The sequence below is a fragment of the Panthera onca genome, assembly GCF_046562875.1.
Source record: "Panthera onca isolate mPanOnc1 chromosome E1 unlocalized genomic scaffold, mPanOnc1 haplotype 2 h2.Chr16_ul_8, whole genome shotgun sequence".
Taxonomy (NCBI): domain Eukaryota; kingdom Metazoa; phylum Chordata; class Mammalia; order Carnivora; family Felidae; genus Panthera; species Panthera onca.
In genome coordinates this window covers 455,962-468,418 of record NW_027675822.1, presented here as the reverse complement: position 1 = coordinate 468,418, position 12,457 = coordinate 455,962, and the positions used below count along the sequence as shown (strand labels likewise).

At 52.1% G+C, this 12,457-nt stretch overlaps 1 protein-coding gene and 1 long non-coding RNA gene across 7 annotated transcripts in view; one reads left to right on the top strand and one right to left on the bottom strand.

The window, feature by feature from the left end:
- The window catches only part of LOC132675696 (pleckstrin homology domain-containing family M member 1-like), a 29,377-nt gene that overhangs the window by 14,997 nt on the left and 1,923 nt on the right, over positions 1-12,457 (bottom strand). For 2 of the 5 annotated variants that reach the window (XM_078442120.2, XM_078442116.2), the window contains exon 2: positions 2,782-2,994. The gene's annotated coding sequence lies outside the window, so the exon portion shown is untranslated. Of the gene's footprint in view, positions 1-19; positions 180-2,781; positions 2,995-4,380; positions 5,287-5,349; positions 5,734-12,457 lie in introns of those variants that run through there. The other 3 variants (XM_081794891.1, XM_081794890.1, XM_078442117.2) reach the window with 3 other exon arrangements.
- On the top strand, positions 1,936-3,084 carry LOC145715196 (uncharacterized). Of its 2 annotated transcripts, none has more exons than XR_014137210.1 (2): positions 1,936-2,212; positions 2,735-3,084. It is a non-coding gene; the product is annotated as an uncharacterized LOC145715196 (long non-coding RNA). The 2 variants fall into 2 exon arrangements; XR_014137209.1 differs by having other exon boundaries at positions 2,507-3,084.

Below are 12,457 nucleotides of genomic sequence, written 5' to 3'. Positions count from 1 at the left end.
CCAGGAAGCAGGGGCTCACAATTCACATTCGGAGCCTCTGACTCCTGTGCCAGCCCGATGTCTGCCAGCTCGGCAGGGACAAGCACAACTGAAGGAAGTTTCCAAAGGGAGGGCCTCTTGCTACATAGCTGCTTCCCCTCCAGGCACGAGGGTCCAGCTGGAGCAGCACAGGGACACGCCTAAAGGGAAACAACACGGGTTCGAATCTCGATTTGCCACTAACCACTTAGGCATGCTAGGTGGGGCACCACGGCAGACGTCTCAAACGGAGGTTATGAATGTGGAAAACGCCCAGCACAGTGCCTGACGGTACTAAGGATAAATGGTATCTATTACCCCGGTTGGATGTGGCCAAGCCTTATAGGCAAAGGCCACTGTCTGAATGAGTCCGCTCAACTACCTGAAGTCAGTACACAGGTAAATCCCTCAGGGCACTGGCTTCCCCCCCACCCCACCGGGGGTGGCTTAGGTGGGGGGGGGGGGGGGGCTCAACCTGAGCCTCGGGGGGTGGCTGTTGGCTCGCCTGGACCGCCCCAGCCACTTGGACGGACCAGGATTGGGCAGGCACATTCCCATCTAAACAGATCTCTAGTGACCACGCTGCCGAGCATGGAGGGACACCAAAAAATAGGTCATCGCTGTCTCTGTTCTCAAAAACCTATGGCCCAAAGAAGTTATCAAATGGAGGCATGATGAATGGATTTTGTACTGTTTACACACATTGCTTCATTCATTCCTTGTAACCACCCTAGGCGAGCTCTTTTATTATCCAGATAAATCAAAGCTGACCCAGGTCAGGGAACTTCCCAAGATCCCAGGGCTGATCAGTGGCGGGCTCTACCACCTTCGGCCAGGATGACATCCACCCTTCTGGAAGAGGCGGGTGTGAGCTAGGGCTAAGGGGTGGCTGGGGAGGGGGCAGGGAAGTCTTGGGAGGAGGGCTCTCCAGCTGGGGGCCCAGGTGGCGGGATGCAAGGGAGCATCAGGGTTGAGTCTGGCAGGAAAGGTTTACAGGCGAACAGTGAGGCATGGAGAACGGCAGGGTGGCCCTAAATGATGAAAGACGCTCTGATTCAAGCCCTGGCCTCTGGATCCGGCAGAGGGTGAACAGGACCCAGCGCCGACCTTCCTAAGTAAGGACATGCAAAGGCAGATAGGTGTGTGGAGGACGGCCCCCACGAAACCAGCTCTGGTCAGCGCACAACAGACTGACAGGAGGAACACTAGCCCCTGGCCACAGCCCATCAGACTGTCTCTCCCTCCACCACTTTCCCAGCTCCTACCCACTGGGAATCCTCAGGACCCTTCGCTGGAGACCAGCTCCATGCTCTGGCCACCAGGGCACCGGGAGAAGGGGACATACTATAGAGTCGGTCCTGAAACCGTGCCTGATCCTAGAGGCTGGGTTTCTTCAAGGCTACCCTACGCAGCCCTGCAGGCCACGTTCAGGCTCGCTGGCTTTGAGACCCTGGCATCCAATCCCCTCTGGCAATTCCGGGGGCCTGCCCTTCTAGACAGAGCCTCAAGCCCTAAAACTGCCCTTCCCTCAGCCGGCCTCAAGGCTTGGGCCTCAGCAATCTGAAGAGGAAGACCATTGAGGCCTCATCAACTAATTCACTGAATATAATATTCACTGGAGGGAGGGAGGCTTATCATTAAGTGGGTGCTCTGGCCAAGTCAGGGTCTGCTGAAAAAACAAAGTAAACTGACACTGAGGTCAGAGCAGGGCCAGACAAGAGACAACTGTGACCTAAAACAGTGTCGGGAACGTCACAAAAGGACAACAGTGCAGAGAAACCTAGAAGAATTGCCACTTGACAATTCACAAAACAGAACTGAGACGTGGGGGTCAGGCCAAAGTTCCGGGCACATCTTTCCTTGCAGGAAGCCAAAGCTCCCTACCTACATAGGCCTGTCGGTTCTAGAACGCCTCAGGAAGGCAGGAAATGGCTCAGAGGCAGGACCACGACCATCTACGATGTGAGATCTCTGGGCTCTGGGTCTCCTGACTGCTAGGTCAGCACTCCAGCAGGCTCCTTGGGTGAGCCAGACCCCCATCTACCATGCTATGGGACTGGTTTCACTTTCTATCTTCAGAGCTGTCTTCACTGACACCAAGAAGCAAACGAAAGAGGGGTGGGTCTTCAGGAGACCCAGAAGAAAGAGAGCAAGTAGAGAGTTCAAACATCCCTGATACAGTGGAGCAGAAAAGGTGAGTGCCGTGTGCCTTTAGGAAACTCTTAAGTCACCCTTCGTCTACCTCTGCCCCTCTGTATTGGTTCACTCTGGCACAGGATCTCATTCTCTATCCTCATTTAATTCTTAAAACAATCCTGTGAGAGAAGGATGAGTATCCCTCATTCACAGAAGAGAAAACTGAGGCTCAGTAGAAACATGCCTCAGGTGAGGGACAGAATTTTCTCACTCCAAGCTCTGTGCCTTTCGTCAGTTCATACTGTCCCAGGTCCTTGGTTCAAAGAGTTTCAGGCAAACTTATTATTCACAGACTCTTCAGAAGCTCCACCTTATCAAAGAAGGCCTAACACTGACAAGAAACAATCTTGCCCATCAGATCTGTGGCCCCAACTAGCTGACCACAGGTCCTTTCCATGGCAGCCAGGTTTCCGAGCTGTCCCTCCTCAAATGTTCCAACACACAGGAAGGAATCGTTGGGGTTGATTCTCTTCGTGATACTGCCTGGCCTTCTATAAACATCCAATTTCACTTCCTCCAGAGACTAAGGAAGAACGAAAAGAGGAGAAGGACTCAGATGAGACTTACATTAGAAGAAGAAATGGATAACCTGGCTTCACCACTTTCGAAACACTCCGTTCATCAGTAAACAGCAACCTCTTCTTCTTAGAGACTTCCCCGCCATCCGCGACAGCCTCGTCTCTACGGCCTGACTCCGATCCTGCACCTGGCTATGCACGACAACAGGCCGGTGTTTAAGCCCTCCAGCTGCTGTACCAGGTGATGAGTCAGGGTTTTCAGCTGGAAACAAATGACAAAGTTATCTTCTGATTCAGAAAGACAGCTGATACTTCAGACATGTGAGTGCTGAGTAAACAGCACCTCCTTCTACCTGAAGAAAGTTGGATTTCTAGACAAGAGCCCTGTGGGGGGTGGGATGGGTGTGGGGGGGGGGGTGGGTAGGGCGACAAAGCAACTGAATATCAGCTGGAGGGCAAGCAACTTCTAGCTCGTGATTCCCAGTCCAAAGGCTAGTGGGTGAGGCCAGAAATGTGAGGTCTAGGAACACTGGGTATCTTTCTTTCCTCCCTCCCTCCTTCCATCCAACAACACCCATCTCTCCCATATTCTTGTCCCAGATCCCTTAAGATTCTGGCAAGGACCAAACTCTGAGTGAATGAAAGCAGGACCTTTGCCTGACTCATTCACCATTGTCTTTCTAATGCTTCAAACAGTGCACGGCACACAGTGGTGCTCACAAAATACTTGCTGAATGAACAGATGAGTAAAATAAAAAGGCTCAGACCGTTTCAGACTGTAAGAAGTTGAGGTATACAACTTCTCAGTGGTGGGGTCACTGCGGAACTCCTTCCATTACACCAAGCTGCCAACAGGCTGAAACCCTTCAGAGATCACACCTTAACGGAAGGGGATATTGAAGGTAAAAGGACATCCGATTCTCAAAGGCGTGAGACTATAAATGCAAGCAAAGACAAGGGGTCTTCTTTGGGGTCCTTTACAATGGCTGTCAAGTGGCCAATCCTTTGGAGTTTGGTCACCAGAACTTAGAGGGGATGTGCACCCCCAAATCCCAGGAGATTATAAATGTTAACCATGGAGCCTGGGTGCCTCAAGAATGTCTAGCTACTCTGAGATAACTTGACTCTCTGTGTTCATGGGTAATCAAAATGGTCAAAACTCAATGATCCAGCACCTGCAAAAAGAGGAAGCAATTCAACAGCCTCCACGGAGGCCTCGGCGTCCCCAGGATCCACTCATCTCTACTCTTCACAACATGTAACGTCACCTCTGGCACATTCGGTAGCGGGACTAATCTACAACCAGTTCTGGCCAGGAGGAGCACTGGGTGAGGGTCCTTTCTGAGCGGCAGGGCAATGCACATGGACATGATTCTGTGCCCACAGCCAACCCCACACAGTGGAACCGCTTGAGTTTCTCCAGATCGTCACCCAAAAGGAAGTGATAAGCTTCCACTGCCCCAGCTGAATGAGTAGCTCCCTCACCTTCCAGGTATTTGGATGATACCTATCATTCCAGCAGCCAACGCGAGTAATGTAATATGGATGCCAGGAATACAATCCTTAAGGACAGGTACAGGGGGCCTGACATCCAGGAAAAGCACTTGACCCACGGGAGAAGGATCTCTACTCCTCCACACTTACTTACCATCTGAGGCCCTGCCTCAATTGAGGTGTTCGGCAAGTGCCTGGCTCTGAGAAAGCAGGTGGGGTTGGCAGGGGACTGCACTAGGTTCTCAGATCAAATGGGGACCACATCAAGGGAAGAGTGGGCACAGAGCTGGGATGAAGAGTTGAAATGGGGATAGGAAGACGTCAATCTAACAAGATTGGGTAGGGGTGGTGGGAACTAGGGCAGCAAGAGTTGGGGGGTGGTTTAGCAAAGACTCAGGAATGAAGTGTCCTCAGGCTGGCTGGGGATGGAAAGAAAGTATGCGGTGGGCTTGGAAGTTAGGGGTTGAGTGGGTGAGGGCAAGAAGATACATACAAGACTTGAGATAGGGCTGAGATCAGAGTTATCAAGAAGAGGGGGGTAAGCGCAATAGGGCATCTACTGTAGTGGTAGGTATTAAATGAGTGGGGGGAGGTGGGTGTTTTGGCTGAGCAGACCTTGGGGGGCTGAGCAGGGGGGCTGGGATAAGAAAGCTGAGCCTGAAAAGGGGTAAGCCAGAAAGACGGGGAGGGGGAGGGGGGGCTCGAGGAGGTTTGCGTGGAGCACTGGGATTGCCAAAGGGGTTGAGGGGTGAGAAGGAGATGCGTTAGAGGGAGGCGGAGGGAAGTGGCTGTCCTAGGGGTTGGAAGTGGGCTACCGTGGGGTCGAGTGTGGCTGCACTTACGCAAGACCAGTGGTGAAGGGGTGAGGGTAAGGGCTGGGCTCGGGTCACGGGTGGAGAAGAGGAAGGGGACGGGTCAGCACTGGCTGTTTGGGCTGAAGGCTCGGGTCCGAGTGGGGTAGGGTGCGGGGCTCAGGCCGGGCAGGGAAAAGGCTCTGAAGCAGGACAGTTTCAAAGCAACCAAGGGTTTGCGATCACGGACAGGGCTGGTGACCCATCGCCCGTTCTCGTCTCGGCCCCGCCGTCCCCTTCTCACCCTCCTCGCCCTCTGACCCCTAACTCACCAGAGGGAGCAGGGAGGGGGCGCGGGGCACTCCTGGCCACTGCAGCCCCTAAGCCTCCGACCAGGCGCTGCGGCCTCCGGGCCAGGGACAACAGGAAACGGCGCTCGCGGCGCCTGACGCCATCACGTTGGTTCGGCGTCCGGCCCCGCCCCCGGACCGCGGAGCCAAGCGCAGGGCCGGCGGAGCCTCGGGGCGGGGCCAGCGCTCAGGAAAGCCCAAGTTCCCAGCTCCAGAGCAGGTGAGTGATCTGGGAGGCTGGGGACTCTGCGACCCGAGATGCGCACGAAGAGGCGAGGCCACCAGGCTAGCCCACCAGTGTCGGGCGGAACGTGTCCTACTGCCCGCCCCCAGCAGTGTCTGCGTCTCACTAGATCCCGGCCGCCTTCTGGGTTCACGACCTTGCCTGGGCACAGCACTATCTACCGTGCTGTCTACCGAGGCTGTCTGTTGGCCTCCTGCCCGGAAGGTTCCCACTTGTAAAATCGGACCAATAACGTCTACCCTAGTTTTGCCTCCCTGAGGGCATCAGTGCAGTTGGTGCTTCCCGCCTGGTGGTTCTCAGGACAAGCATACAGGTTTTGATCACCCCTATCACCAAGGGAGCACCTTTAGGTACCCGTCAGCCCCCAGGCATGAAGCTTAAGGTTCTGGTTATTCTCATCTAGCCAGGAAGTTGTTTGTTTCCTTTACTTGGTAGAGTTGACATTTCTCTTTCACATGGACCCAGAACAAAAGGTCAAGAGTGTGTGTTGGTGGGGGTGGGGACAGATGTCTTGTGCTTTGGACACTTCATACCTGCAGGCTCAGGTCAAGTGGGATCTTAGGGCCTGAGTGTGGGGTGAGTACTGGGGTGGAGAGGTACTGCTACCTGCAGGTCCAGGGGGACTTTGGGGGTGTCTACAGGGCTGGTCTGGGAACGGGACAGTTCTTGGAAGAAAGCTCCACTGATCTGGGCCAGGCTCTCCATCAGCCTTTCTGGGAAGGGGAGAAGAAGGGGTCCCAGTGCCTGTTTCCATTTATAAAACCAGCTGTTGGAGATGTGGCACCTGAGTGTGTGCGGGCTGCCTCTTCAATAATTCTGTCTCTAGGAGCGAGAACCACCTCTCCTCGATTTTAGACTAGATGAATCTGAGTACATTTAGTATGGTTAACAGTTGAACAGAAAGTTAGAAATAAGGACACGGAGGGATGCCTGGGTGGCTCGGTCGGTTAAGTGTCTGACTTCGGCTCAGGTCACAATCTCACAGTTGTGAGTTCCAGCCCTGCATTGGGCTCTGCGCTGACCGTGCAGAGCCTGCTTGGGATTCTCTCTCTCTCTCTCTCTCTCTCTCTCTCTCTCTCTCTGCCCCTCCCTCGCTTGTGCTCTCCCTCTCCAAAGTAAATAAACGTTAAAGATAAATAAATAAGGACACAGAAGCAAAGCATTATCTTAGCGTTAAACAACTTGGAAAGTAAGGAATTTACTGGGAAATCCAGTTTCCTGGGCAAAAGGATAGTGTTTCTGGTTATAATTATAGCACATCAAGAGCATCAGTGTCTTGATACAAGCATGCCCTCCCCCAGATGGAGCCAGCAACATTCCTCAGTTCTTCCAATGAATTTTTGCGCAGCCGCTGTCTGCAAAAGCTGTGGGAACCCCGCATGGTAATCTCTTATCTATCTTTTCAGGAGCCCCTGTCTCCTGGTCTTCTCTTACTTCTCAGGCCTCTCGGCCCCTCTGCAAAGTCTACGGGCTTGTCCTCCTCTCTCCATCTTACTCTGGCGCACATTTCCACCATTCGTGGGCCACGAGTCCACCAGGTAATCTGAGGCCGGAAAAAAAAATCTCCCATTACCCTGTTATTTGAGCAATAATAAAGGTACGTGCAAAGTGCCATGGTGCCAGGGAAGAGGCCTTGAAGGTTATCCTGGCGGAAGCAACTTTTATCTGAGCCTTCCGGGTGGACACAGGAAAGGGCAATGCCTGCGAAGAGACTGGTAGAGAAACGGCCGGTGGGTAGGAATGCAGACTGAGCTCAGGGGAGGGTGCACGGAGAGGTGGAGAGGAAGCTAGGAAGTAAGGCTAGAGTAAGGGGAGGGGGCTTAGAATGGAAGGGGGAGATAAAGACAGATTGGGCAATGGGGAAAGGGAGGAGGCACAGACAGAGCTGGAGGCCAGTGCAGGAAGGGCTCAGACGCTCACAAAGGCACTGGTCTGTCAGATTTCAAGCACTACGCATAGTCATTCAAAGCCAGGCAGGAGGACTGCAGGCATCTGAATTTCTCGGGGGTCTAAGGTGTAGATTCCTGAACCCCGCCCCTGCCCTGGAGAGTCACTCTGGGATGAGGTCCAAGTATTTAGCCTTGACTCAAACCTTTTCTGTCTCTTGCCCTACCACCCGTGGATCTGAAGGGTGAGAAAATGTGAGAATCTCTCCTTAACCTAGGAGCTGAAGGGCAAGGGATTTAACAGGTGTGGAAAATAGAGGCTCCTATTTGCCAGATAGGAATTTTGATTTATCCTTAGCAACCACCCTGAAGGTAAGCACCATTGTTATCCCCATGGCATAGATGATAAAACAGGCTTAAGAGAGGTTAAGGAACTTGGGGGCCCAAGACCATACAACTCATAATTACTACAGGTGGGATCCTCACCCAGCTCTGATTCTAGCTGGAGAACTAGCATAATTCAGTGGCCGAGCAAGTGGGCTTTGGAGCCGGGAATGCTTAGGTTTGAATACCGGCTCTACCCCATACTGTTTTCTAGGCCTTCCCTAAGACAGCGCAGGGCCCAGCACAACCCAGCAAGTGTGGGCCTGAGACCACTGCCACAGTCAGTGGTTTTCATAGGCCCCTCGAGATGGCACCAGAGATAGAAACTTCTAAGTTTGATTGGTGGTTAGAAAAGAGAAGTAAATCACAACACGCTGAGGCCCCTCCGCCTCAGGCAGAGGGGCCAGAGTGTGTGACTTCCGGGAAGTTCCCCAAACTATCTGAGCCTCAGTTCCTCATCTGTAAATTGGGGAAAATATCAGTTGCCATGAGGATTAAATAAGATAATATCCTCAGGACGGTTTCTGGTCTGAAGTAAGCACTTGAGGATAACTAGCTATATTATTATTATTATTATTATTGTTACAGTTTTGGCTAATTCGTACCTACCCAGTTCAGTCAGATCTCCGTTTTCTAACTGGTCTTTGAGCACTGGAGTGAGAGCCTCTCTTGTTTGAACCCCAGATGTATGCTTACTTGGTCTCTGACCGAAATCATCTAAGCAGAACTAATGCCACCATTTCTTTTGAAACCGGAATAGGTAATGTTCTCATGGCTTCTGTTGCAGGAAGCTGGTTCTTCCCACTCTCTTTAAAAAATGGATTTAAAGGGTTCGTAAAAATTATGTGTCAATTCTATCTCAATAAAGTTGGACACAAATACAGCTTTGAGGTGCCGTTGACAAAAGAATGGACTCTTTAAGCCTCCCAAATGTTATCACACATAGTTTACAGTTCAAATAGTACGAAATGAAGTGGTGAGGAAACAGAATGACCCGCAGCAGCTTCTTGCCTCGACCATCCCCACCCTCCTGGGCCAGCTCGCCAGTCCTCGGTCCTCCTTACCTCTCGCTGGATCTTCTGGTGCTTATCTCCACCTATCTTGTGTTTCTAGCTCTTAATTCTTCCATTTAAAAGAGTTTTTTAATTTTTTTTTTTTTTTTTTGAAAGAGAGAGAAGGAGAGAGAGAATCCCAAGCAGGCTCTGCGCTGTCAACACAAAGTCCGATGTGGGGCTCGAACCCACGAACCGTGAAATCGTGACCTGAGCTGACGTCAGACGCTCAACCGACTGAGCCACCCAGGTGCTCTGATTCACCCATTTTAGACGCTATCTGTGGACTTCCTAGCAACACAGGCAAGGAGTTAGGTCTTTAACACCCCCCACCCATTCCATTCTTGGGGTTTAGTTTTGTCACTCTTGCCCCATGATTGATAGTGGTTGCAGAATTGTGACTAGGTAAGCATTGTTCACCGCAGAGCTTGCTCATGTAGTCCGATGGCACTCGTTTCTGTCCCCTGACCCCCCGGGGTTTAATTTCTTCTCCTTCTCTTTCTGTGCTGCCCGCCACGATCACTCCTCCACTCCGCTCCAGTGCTCTGGCATGACAGTTAGTGCCGTTTCCCTCGGCTACCTCCTTGACCTGTCATACGCTGCTGTCCTGGAACCTTCCTTCGCTGCTTCCTGGGCTGGGGTTTTCCTGGCTCCCTTCTCTTCTTGCTTTCTTTACTCTCTCTCTTAATCTGCAGTTAAGAATCCCTTTCTAATATTAAAAAATAGAATGGTCTTCGGACCTGCTCGTGATCGTAGGGATCCTTTCGATATCTATTAATTGGGACAAAAAATACAGAAAGACCAAAAGTTACTATGAAGGCACTCCTGCTCTTAAGTGAATTTGTGTTTTACTCACAATAGCATCTATGAACGTGTGAAAGCCTGTTCAAAGTTTAGGCTTAGGGTTAGTTCAATCTAGCCTCAATGTCTGGTCTTCCATTTGTCACCTCGCCCCCTCAACTTGCCGTGAGACAACCCCCTCTCTTGACTTTCTATTCAGTTCCTGTGCCCTAGCAGAGACTTAAGTACTGGTTTAAGGCCCACCTTGCAGGTGCACGCTGACCATGGCTGGCCAATCAGGGTCTCCTCCTGCCAGATACAGGGTCCAAGCAGACCAATCAGAGGCTTTTTGAAGACTGGCTTTCCTTTATGAGGCTTGCTCAACCTCAGTGGAGAGTTGGAGTTACTAAGGACTATCTTTGCAGTCTTGGGGCATCCATCCTGTGGCCTGAAGCCGTCATGGAGGAAAGCACAACTGAGGGATAGTTGGGGAGAGAATGACGTTTGAGCGCTAGATGCGGCCAGCTTGAAGATCTTAGGCTTCCCGGTTATGTGAGCCGATACACCGTATGACATTTTTGGCTTAAGCATATTTTAGTTGGATTTCTTTCACTGGGAGCATAAAGAGCGGCGACTGATATCCTGTCTTTGTGAACTTGGGCAGGTTATACAAGCGGTGCGTACAGACTTGGACCGTGACAACGCAGCTCCCACTAGGTCCCCTATGGCTGCCCTGTTATCAGCCTGAGCCTGAGACAGCTTGACATTGAATAGCCCGTTTTAGGGACTGGAGGAAACGACTTACCATGAGTCACTGCCCTAAAATATGCTTTCTACCCACATGCCCGGTGCCTGGAATTCTGTGGTGATGGTGGCATTCGTCAGGGTTAACCATGGCTCTCTTCAAACGGTTCTCCTTTGGAGTGTGAAGTCTGCGATATTTAACTTGTAGAAGTCCTTTCTTCTGGAGGTCCCTCTGGCAGGCAGTGGATCCAGGATGCGGTGTAGACAGACCTAGGTACACATCTCAGTTCCCAATGGCACAGTCCCTTTGCAGCTTTGCGGGCAAACCCCTAGCACTGTGTGCTGACCTTTAGGAGGTCAGTCTGTATCACATAAGGAATCCGACGCAGAGAGTGAAGAAATGGTCTCAGATTCACCCAGTAATCTCCCTGAGTCAGCCCTGAGGGCAGGGCCTGGCCCTAGGCGTTGGGAAGAGGAAGGAGATGTGATTCTTGTCTTGTCAGGGCTCCTGACCTGATAGAGAACTGCGGTTGAGTCTTCACATGGACGGACGCTGTCTTTCACTCTGCGCCATTCGTAGGTGACGCCTAGAAGAGCAGGGCCACCGTGTTGTAGCCTCTGACCCAGGACTCTGTCACATTCTGGGAGAGAGAATTATGGGCCCTCCCCGCATCCCCGCTCCTGCTGTGTCTCCTCGTGGCCACAGTGTACTTTCCCATCCCCTGGCTTGGGGCTGGGGGCTGGTTCCGTGCTTAGGCTCGAAGAGGCCCGATGGCTCTTTTGCTTGCTCTCTTACGCTTCTCTTGGGTAGCCGCTGCCTCTTCAGCCTGGGTCCCGGCAGCAACACAGGGAGAAAAGACCAGCAGTGAGAAGCAGCGCCGATCCAGCCAGCAGGGCATTAAAGTACAGCGGTAACGGCCAACCTGTGAGAATCGGTTTCCCAGCCTCCTCTGAGTTTTGAGGATGGTCTATTAGTTAGCACTGTTGTGGCAAAAGATAACAGATACATGGATTCCCTCCGTTATCAGGTTACGTACAGGTTCAGCTGCTGCAGTAGAGACCCAACACAACAGTGGTTAAGTGATTTTTTTTAATTCTTTTTTTTTAATCCTTTTTTTCGGGGGGCGGGGGGGAGAGTGCAAGCGGGGGAGGGGCAGAGAGAGTGGGGCAGAGGATCCAAAGCGGGCTCTGTGCTGACAGGCTGACAGCACAGAACCCGATGTGGGACTCAAACTCACGAACCCCGAGATCGTGACCTGAGCTGAAGTTGGATGCTTAACCGACTGAGCCACCCAGGCGCCCTTTAATTCCTTTGTTTTTAAATGTTTATTTATTTTTGAGACAGAGACAGAGATTGAGTGGGGGAAGGGCAGAGGGAGACACAGAGTCTGAAGCGGGCTCCAGGCTCCGAGCCGTCAGCACAGAGCCCGATGTGGGGCTTGAACCCACGAACGGTGAGATCCTGACCTGAGCCGAAGTCGGACACCTAACCGACTGAGCCATCCAGGCGCCCCAACAGTGGGTTAAATTAAAAAACAGCTTCTTGGGGGCACCCGGGTGGCTCAGTCGGTCAGGTGTCTGACTTTGGCTCAGGTCACGATCTTGCCGTTCATGGGTTCGAGCCCCATGTCGGGATGTGTGCGGACGGCTCAGAGCCTGGAGCCTGCTTCACGTTCTGTGTCTCCCTCTCTCTCTGCCCCTCCCCTGCTCATGCTCTGTCTCTGTCTCTCAAAAATAAGTAAACATTGAAAAGAAATTTTTTTAAGAAGCAGCTTCTTGATCTCTCATATGATAATCCGGTTAAGTACTGGATCTGGGGCTGGTTCGGTGGCTCTTATGTCAGGGAGCCAGGCTCCTTCTGTTTTCCTGCTCTACCACCCTGGGGTGTAGCCCTCATCCAGACGAGGCCTTTGTACCGTTGAAATCTTCATTTCCTCCACAGTGTGGCGCCAGACCGCTCTCTGCCGCTGCCCTGGAAACACACGCAGCCTAAGCACCAT